Genomic DNA, 9,774 nt, shown 5'->3' with positions numbered 1-9,774 from the left:
TTGGCAAGTATACCTTACAGTTACACGGTAGCACATCATCCTTATCTACTGTATAGGAGTTTAACAGCACAACGTTCTTCCTATGGGTAGGGGGCGCTATACGTAAAATAAATACATAGAATCAATTGGAAATCATTTGTGTTTTTGGCTAATCGTATTCGAATTGATTGCTTTAATAATGATTTGCATGCTGTTTAAAGTCATGAATTTGGAGCTCATATTTTGAGACATAGCGTGAGTTTTCGTAAATATGCGCGCTGTATACACTACTTGTGCCAATAGCAAATATGGCGACAGTTTCCTCAACGTGCTAGAGGCTTTCCTTTACGGCTACTAGTGTCGTGAAGAGTTGGAGTAGCAGAGGACGTCCGTAACCCTGCAGGTGAGGATATAACGTCCTGGATATTACTAACGAGTATGAATTTAAACCTTGATACATTCTCCTGTACACACCGGAGTGCGGCTACCTGTGCCTCTGATATGCGGGATGTGTCCCAGCAGCCTCTGCATGTGATAAGCTGTCCTTCATGGCCCAGGGGACACGGCAGGAATCAGGGCTGATAACTGGGACACGGTGTTTGTTTGTGTATTTATTTATTTATTTTACAATTTCCCCCAAAATACTGGCAGCGTTTTCACTGCACTTATTAGCGTTATCAGCATAGGGCTAACAGTGGGCTGTGGGAGAGTCAGGAGTACCTGTGTGACCTGCAGTATACTCAAGAGTGCAAGAAAGAAAAAAAAGGGGTAGTATTGGCAAGGTGCACAGTTTTTCTGAACTGCGGTATACCCTGGGTTGTCTTAATCAAGTATTGTATTTTCTCTAACGTCCTAGTGGATGCTGGGGACTCCGTCAGGACCATGGGGAATAGCGGGCTCCGCAGGAGACAGGGCACATCTAAAAAGCTTTTTAGGTCACATGGTGTGTACTGGCTCCTCCCCCTATGACCCTCCTCCAAGCCTCAGTTAGGTTTTTGTGCCCGTCCGAGAAGGGTGCAAACTGGATGGCTCTCTTAAGGAGCTATTTAGTAAAGTTTTTTTTTAGGTTTCTAATCAGTGATTCCTGCTGGCGACAGGATCACTGCAACGAGGGACTTAGGGGAGAGACTGGCAACTCACCTGCGTGCAGGAGGATTGAAGTCTTAGGCTACTGGACACTGAGCTCCAGAGGGAGTCGGAACACAGGTCAGCCTGGGGTTCGTCCCGGAGCCGCGCCGCCGATCCCCCTTACAGACGCTGAAGAAAGACGGCGGAACGGAGGTCCGGAAACAGGCGGCAGAAGACTTCACAGTCTTCAGAGAGGTAGCGCACAGCACTGCAGCTGTGCGCCATTGTTGTCACACGGCTCACTGACACGGTCACGGAGGGTGCAGGGCGCTGCTGGGGGCGCCCTGGGCAGCAATATAAATACCTATTTGGCGAATAAATACATCACATATAGCCATTAAGGCTATATGTATGTATTTTAACCCAGGCCAGTTATTAAAAAACCGGGAGGAAAAGCCCGCCGAAAATGGGGCGGAGCTTATTCTCCTCAGCACTCAGCGCCATTTTCCTGATCAGCTCCGCTGGTGAGGAAGGCTCCCACTCTCCCCTGCACTGCACTACAGAAACAGGGTTAAAAGAGAAGGGGGGCATAAATTGGCGATATAATGATATATTAAGAGCGCATATATAGAAACAACACCTTCTAGGGTTGTTATATACATTATAGCGCTTTTGGTGTGTGCTGGCAAACTCTCCCTCTGTCTCCCCAAAGGGCTAGTGGGTCCTGTCCTCTATCAGAGCATTCCCTGTGTGTGTGCTGTATGTCGGTACGTGTGTGTCGACATGTATGAGGAAAATGTTGGTGAGGAGGCGGAGCAAATTGCCTGTAATGTTGATGTCACTCTCTAGGGAGTCGACACCGGAATGGATGGTCTACTTATGGAATTACGTGATAATGTCAACACGCTGCAAGACGGTTGACGACATGAGATGGCCGGCGGACAAATTAGTACCGGTCCAGGCGTCTCAGACACCCTCAGGGGCTTGTAAAAACGCCCATTTACCTCAGTCGGTCGACAGACACAGACATGGACACTGACCCCAGTGTCGACGGTGAAAAAACATACGTAATTTTCCTTTAGGGCCACGAGTTACATGTTAAGGGCAATGAAGGAGCTGTTACATATTTCTGATACTACAAGTACCACAAATAAGGGTATTTTGTAGGGTGTGAATAAACTACTTGTAGTTTTGCCTGAATCAGATAAATTAAATGAAGTGTGTGATGATACGTGGGGTTCCTCCGATAGAAAGTTATGGGCGGTATACCCTTTCCCGCCAGAAGTAAGGGCAAGTTGGGAAACACACCTTAGGGTGGATAAGGCGCTCACACGCTTATAAAAACATGGCGTTACCGTCTCTAGATACGGCCGCCCTCAAGAAGCCAGCTGATAGGAAGCTGAAAAATATCATGACAGTATATACACACATACTGGTGTTATACTACGACCAGCAATCGCCTCAGCCTGGATGTGCAGCGCTGAGGGGGCTTAGTCGGATTTCCTGACTGAAAATTTTGATACCCTTGACAGGGACAAGATTTTATTGACTATAGAGCATTTTAAGGATGCATTTCTATATATGCGTGATGCGCAGAGGGATATTTGCATTCTGGCATCAAGAGTAAATGTGATTTACATATCTGCCAGACGAAGACACGACAGTGGTCAGGTGAGGCAGATTCCAGACGGCATGTGGAAGTATTGCCGTATAAAGGGGCGGTCCATCGGACCTGGTGGCCATGGCAACAGCTGAAAAATCCACTTTTTGTTACCCCGAATCACATATCGGCAAAAAAGGACACAGTCTTTTCAGTCTCAGTCCTTTCGTCCCCATAGGGGCAGGCGGGCAAAGGCCAGTCATATCTGCCCAGGGGTAGAGGAAAGGGAAGAAGACTGCAGCAAGCAGCCCATTCCCAGGAACAGAAGCCCCTCACAGCTTCTGCCAAGTCCGCAGCATAACGCTGGGGCCGTACAAGCGGACTCAGGTGCGGTAGGGGGTCATCTCAAGAGTTTCAGTACGCAGGGGGCTCACTCGCAAGGGAACTCCGGGATCCTACATGTAGTATCCCAGGTGTACATTGGAAATTCGAGACATCTCCCCCTCACACAATTCACAGGCTGTATTCCCAGCAGGTGATAATCAAAGTACCCCTCTTACAACATGGAAGGGGGTAGTATTCCACACTATATTGTGGTACTGAAGCCAACCGGCTCGGTGAGATCTGAAATATTTGAACACTTACATACAAGCGTTCAAATCAAGATGGAGTCACTCAGAGCAGTGATAGCGAACCAGGAAGAAGGGGACGATATGGTGTCACTGGATATCAGGGACGCTTACCTACAGGTCCAAATTTGCCCTTCTCACCAAGGGTACTTCAGGTTCCTGGTACAGAACTGTCACTATCAGTTCAGACGCTGCCGTTTGGGTTGTCCACGGCGCCCCGGGTCTTTACCAAGGTAATGGCCGGAATGATGATTTTTCTTAAAAGGAAACATGGACGCTTTCCTGATAAGGGCAAGGTCCAGAGAACAGTTGGAGGTCGGAGTAGCACTATCTTAAGTAGTTCTACGTCAGCACGAGTGGATTCTAAATATTCCAAAATCGCAGCTTTTTCCGATGACACGTCTACTGTTCATAGGGATGATTCTGGACACAGTCCAGAAAAACGTGTTTCTCCCAGTGGAGAAAGCCAGGGAGTTATCCGAGCTAATCGGGATCCTCCTAAAACCAGGAAAAGTGTCAGTGCATCATTGCACAAGAGTCCTGGTAAAAATGGTGGCTTATTACGAAGCAATTCCATTCGGCAGATTTCCCGCAAGAACTCTTCGGTGGGATCTGCTGGACAAATGGTCCGGATCGCATCCTCAGATGCATCAGCGGATAACCCTATATCCAAGGACAAGGGTGTCTCTCCTGTGGTGATTACAGAGTGCTCATCTTCTAGAGGGCCGCAGATTTGGCATTCAGGATTGGATGCCGGTGACCACGGAGGCCAGCCTGAGAGGCTGGAGAACAGTCACACAGGGAAAAAAAAAAAAATTTCCAGGGAAGTGTGATTAAGTCTGGAGAATTCTCTCTGCATAAATAAGCTTAGAGCAAATTTATAAGGCTCTAAACTTAGCAAGACCTCTGCTTCAAGGTCAGCCGGTATTGATCCAGTGGGATAACACGGCAGTCGCCCACGTAAACAGAAAGGGCGGCACAAGAAGCAGGAGGGCAGTGACAAAACTGCAAGGATTTTTCGCTAGGCGGAAAATCATGTGATAGCACTGTCAGCAGTGTTCTTTCCGGGAGTGGACGACTGGGAAGCAGACTTCCTCAGCAGGCATGACCTCCACCCGGGAGAGTGGAAACTTCATAGGGAAGTTTTTCAGCATGATTGTGGACCGTTGGCAAAGACCAAAGGTGGACATGATAGCGTCCCGCCCGAAAAACGGGACAGGTATTCCGCCAGGTCATGAGACCTTCAGGCGATAGCTGTGGATGTTCTGGTAACACCGTGGGTGTACCAGTCAGTGTATGGGTTCCCTCCTCTGTTTCTCATAACCAAGGTATTGAGAATTATAAGACATAGAGGAGTATGAACTATACTAGTGGCTCCGGATGGGCCAAGAGGGACTTGGTACCCGGAGCTTCAAGAGATGCTCACAGAGGACTAAGGGCCTGGGGAGCTAAGAAGGGACTTGCTTCAGCAAGTACCATGTCTTTTCCAAGAATTACCGCGGCTGCGTTTGACGGCATGGCGGTTGAATACCGGATTCTGAAGGGAAAAAGGCATTCCATAAGAGGTCATACCTACCTTGGTCAAAGCCAGGAAGGAGGTGACCGCACAACGTCATCACCACATGTGGTGAAAATATGTTGCGTGGGTAAGGCCAGGAAGGCTCCACGAAGGAAATTCAACTAGGTCGATTCTGCACTTCCTGAAAACAGGAGTGTTTTGAGCCTCAAATTGGGGTTCATTAAGATTTAAATTTCGGCCCTGTAGATTTTCTTCCAGAAAAAATTGACTTCAGTTCCTGAAGTCCAGATTGTAAAGGGTGTATTCCATATACAGTTCTTTTGTGCCTCTAGGGGCACCGTGAGATCTCAACATAGTGTTGGGATTCCTTAAAATCATATTGGTTTGAACCGCTCAAATCTGTGGATTTGAAATATCTCACATGGAAAGTGACCATGCTGTTGACCAATATCTCACATGGAAAGTGACCATGTTGTTAGTCCTGGCCTCGGCCAGGCGATTGTCAAAAAGAATGGGCGGTTTTGTTTTACAAAAGCCCATATTAGAATTTTCCATTTGAACAGGGCAGAACTGGGACTCGTCTCCAGTTTCTTCCTAAAGGGGTGTCAGCGTTGTCACCTGAAACAACCTATTGTGGTGCCTGCGGCTACTGGGGACTTGGAGGACTCCAAGTTACTAGACGTTGTCAGGGCCCTAAAAATATATATATATATATATATATATATATATATATATATATATATATATATATATATATATATATAGTTAGGACGGCTGGAGTCAGAAAGTCTGACTTGCTGTTTATATTGTATGCACCCAACAAGCTGGGTGCTCCTGCTTCTAAGCAGTCTATTGCACGCTAGATTTGTAGTACAATTCAGCTTGCACATTCTGTGGCAGGCCTGCCACAGCCGAAATATGTAGATGCCCATTCCACAAGGAAGGTGGCCTCATCCTGGGCGGCTGCCCGAGGAGTCTCGGCATTATAACTTTGCCGAGCAGCTACGTGGTCAGGGGAGAACACGTTTGTAAAATTTTACAAATTTGATACTCTGGCTAAAGAGGACCTGGAGTTCTCTCATTCGGTGCTGCAGAGTCATCCGCACTCTCCCGCCCGTTTGGGAGCTTTGGTATAATCCCCATGGTCCTGACGGAGTCCCCAGCATCCACTAGGACGTTAGAGAAAATAAGAATTTACTTACCGATAATTCTATTTCTCGTAGTCCGTAGTGGATGCTGGGCGCCCATCCCAAGTGCGGATTGTCTGCAATGCTTGTACATAGTTATTGTTACAAAAATCGGGTTATTACTATTGTTGTGAGCCATTTTTTCAGAGGCTACTTCGTTTTGTTATCATACTGTTAACTGGGTTCAGATCACAAGTTGTACGGTGTGATTGGTGTGGCTGGTATGAGTCTTACCCGGGATTCAAGATCCTTCCTTATTGTGTACGCTCGTCCGGGCACAGTACCTAACTGAGGCTTGGAGGAGGGTCATAGGGGGAGGAGCCAGTACACACCATGTGACCTAAAAAGCTTTTTAGATGTGCCCTGTCTCCTGCGGAGCCCGCTATTCCCCATGGTCCTGACGGAGTCCCCAGCATCCACTACGGACTACGAGAAATAGAATTATCGGTAAGTAAATTCTTATTTTCTCTATTTCTCGTAGTCCGTAGTGGATGCTGGGCGCCCATCCCAAGTGCGGATTGTCTGCAATGCTTGTACATAGTTATTGTTACAAAAATCGGGTTATTACTATTGTTGTGAGCCATTTTTTCAGAGGCTACTTCGTTTTGTTATCATACTGTTAACTGGGTTCAGATCACAAGTTGTACGGTGTGATTGGTGTGGCTGGTATGAGTCTTACCCGGGATTCAAGATCCTTCCTTATTGTGTACGCTCGTCCGGGCACAGTACCTAACTGAGGCTTGGAGGAGGGTCATAGGGGGAGGAGCCAGTACACACCATGTGACCTAAAAAGCTTTTTAGATGTGCCCTGTCTCCTGCGGAGCCCACTATTCCCCATGGTCCTGACGGAGTCCCCAGCATCCACTACGGACTACGAGAAATAGAATTATCGGTAAGTAAATTCTTATTATTTCCCCCCCCCCCCCCCCAGAATCATGTCTTTAAGGTTTTTGGAGATGCAGAGTGAGTCTGCAGCCTTAAAAGAAAATAATAATTGTGTCACATTGACGAGTGTGAGGAAAGTTTTTTTGTTTTTTTTTATATACTGTGTGTGTGTGTGTGTGTGTGTGTGTGTGTGTGTGTGTGTGTGTGTTTTTTTCAAACCAGCAAAGTTCTAGGTCCTGTTTAATCAGCTTTTCTAATATAACAATTGTTGTAGGTATGTGTTGCAACCTGAGGAATTGGAGCTCCCAAGTATGAAGCTGTTCTGAAATGACTCCTTGTTCCTTCATCTTATCACGTAATAGTTTATTGGTTTGCTATGGAGCAGATTCAATTAATTGTGTCAGTCCTGAACTATTTAATTAAGGCTTGTTACTCTGAGTGTTACGCCCCAGAGGTGCGTTTAATGGAGATTTTCCCTCACAGTCTCAGGAGCTGCAAGGAATCATCTGTGTTAAATGCACCCTCTTGATGTACAGGGAAACCCATAGATTCCTGCACTTAATGTTGAATATATGGGGCTGATTCAAGTGTTTTTAGTCATTTCAAAATCCTGTCTAAACGAGACTGTTTAGATGCCCAAACGATTGTCACAATTCAATTGTTTGGGCACACATGCATATCGCGTATGTTGCACCCAAACAAACTGAATTTAGCCCCTATAAACTCCTGCTTTGGGCGTCCAAATGGTAGATTCTGCGAGAGAAAAATGTGTCCACCGCGGCTGCTGGGTGCCCGAACGGCAGTACAATTGAATTGTTGCTGTTGGGAACCATTTAGTGGTGGCCACAAAAAAAAATTTCTCTGACGTCCTAGTGGATGCTGGGAACTCCGTAAGGACCATGGGGAATAGCGGCTCCGCAGGAGACAGGGCACATCTAAAGAAAGCTTTAGGATCACCTGGTGTGCACTGGCTCCTCCCCCTATGACCCTCCTCCAAGCCTCAGTTAGATTTTCTGTGCCCGACGAGAAGGGTGCACACTAGGGGCTCTCCTGAGCTCTTTGTGAAAGTTTTAGTTTAGGTTTATTATTTTCAGTGAGACCTGCTGGCAACAGGCTCACTGCATCGAGGGACTAAGGGGAGAAGAAGCGAACTCACCTGCGTGCAGAGTGGATTGGGCTTCTTAGGCTACTGGACATTAGCTCCAGAGGGACGATCACAGGTTCAGCCTGGATGGGTCACCGGAGCCGCGCCGCCGGCCCCCTTACAGAGCCAGAAGAGCGAAGAGGTCCGGAAAAATCGGCGGCAGAAGACTTTCCTGTCTTCAGATAAAGGTAGGCGCACAGCACCGCAGCTGTGCGCCATTGCTCTCAGCACACTTCACACTCCGGTCACTGAGGGTGCAGGGCGCTGGGGGGGCAGCGCCCTGAGACGCAATAAATCGATAGAAAACCTTTTATGGCTAAAATAAATGCATCACATATAACTCCTGGGCTATATGGATGCATTTAACCCCTGCCAAAACATACAAGAAAACGGATGATAAGGACGCCGAGAAAGGGGCGGAGCCTATCTCCTCAGCACACTGGCGCCATTTTCCCTCACAGCTCAGTTGGAGGGAAGCTCCCTGGCTCTCCCCTGCAGTCACTACACTACAGAAAGGGGTTAAAAAAGAGAGGGGGGCACAAATTAGGCGCAGTATAAACAATACAGCAGCTATAAAGGGAAAAACACTTATATAAGGTTATCCCTGTATATATATAGCGCTCTGGTGTGTGCTGGCAAACTCTCCCTCTGTCTCCCCAAAGGGCTAGTGGGGTCCTGTCCTCTATCAGAGCATTCCCTGTGTGTGTGTGCTGTGTGTCGGTACGTTTGTGTCGACATGTATGAGGAGAAAAATGATGAGGAGACGGAGTAGAGTGTCTGTAATAGTGTTGTCACCCCCTGGGGGGTCGACACCTGAGTGGATGTACTGTTGAAATTGCGTGACAGTGTCAGCTTTGTATAAAAGACAGTGGTTGACATGAGACAGCCGGCTACTCAGCTTGTGCATGTCCAGACGTCTCATACAGGGGCTCTAAAGCGCCCGTTACCTCAGATACAGACGCCGACACGGATACTGACTCCTGTGTCGACGGTGAAGAGACAACCGTGATTTCCAATAGGGCCACACATTGCATGATTGAGGCAATGGAAAAAGTTTACACTCTTCTGATAATATAAATACCACCAAAAAAAAGGGGTATTATGTTTGGTGAGGAAAAACTTCCTGTAGTTTTCCTGAATCTGAGAAATAAAATGAGGTGTGTGATGATGCGTGGGTTTCCCCCCGATAACAATTGATAATTTCTAAAAAGTTATTGGCAGTATACCTTTTCCCGCCAGAGGTTAGGGTGCGTTGGGAAACACCACCTAGGGGGGATAAGGCGCTCACACGCTTGTACAAGGGCTCTACCCTCTCTGGAGATGGCCGCCCTTAAGGATCCTGCTGATAGAAAGCAGGAGGGTATCCTAAAATGTATTTACACACATACTGGTGTTATACTGCGACCAGCAATCGCCTCAGCCTGGATGTGCAGTGCTGGGTTGGCGTGGTCGGATTCCCTGACTGGAAATATGATATCCTAGATAAGGACAGTATATTATTGCCTATAGAGCAATTAAAAGATGCATTTCTATATATGCATGATGCACAGCGGAATATTTGCCGACTGGCATCAAGTATAAGTGCGTTGTCCAATTATACCAGTAAAGTGGTCAGGTGATGCGGATTCCAAACGGCATTTGGAAGTATTGCCTTAAAAGAGGGGATGTACCCCAGGTCGCCTCTCAAAATAAGACGCCGTATTATCAGGCGCAGGCCTGGTTGGCAAGCGGACAAAAGGGTTCCTCTTTTCTGCTCGTGACAG

General features: G+C 47.3%; 1 protein-coding gene across 1 annotated transcript in view; it reads left to right on the top strand.

The window, feature by feature from the left end:
• Positions 1-273: 273 nt before the first annotated feature.
• Positions 274-9,774, top strand: part of NDUFS5 (NADH:ubiquinone oxidoreductase subunit S5) — a 68,553-nt gene continuing 59,052 nt past the window's right edge. Inside the window, exon 1 of the mRNA XM_063957172.1 lies at positions 274-382. The gene's annotated coding sequence lies outside the window, so the exon portion shown is untranslated. The remainder of the gene's footprint in view (positions 383-9,774) is intronic.

The sequence above is a fragment of the Pseudophryne corroboree genome, chromosome 2, assembly GCF_028390025.1.
Source record: "Pseudophryne corroboree isolate aPseCor3 chromosome 2, aPseCor3.hap2, whole genome shotgun sequence".
NCBI lineage: Eukaryota > Metazoa > Chordata > Amphibia > Anura > Myobatrachidae > Pseudophryne > Pseudophryne corroboree.
Note: the sequence above shows the minus strand (reverse complement) of the source record. Positions and strands in the feature narration are given on the sequence as shown.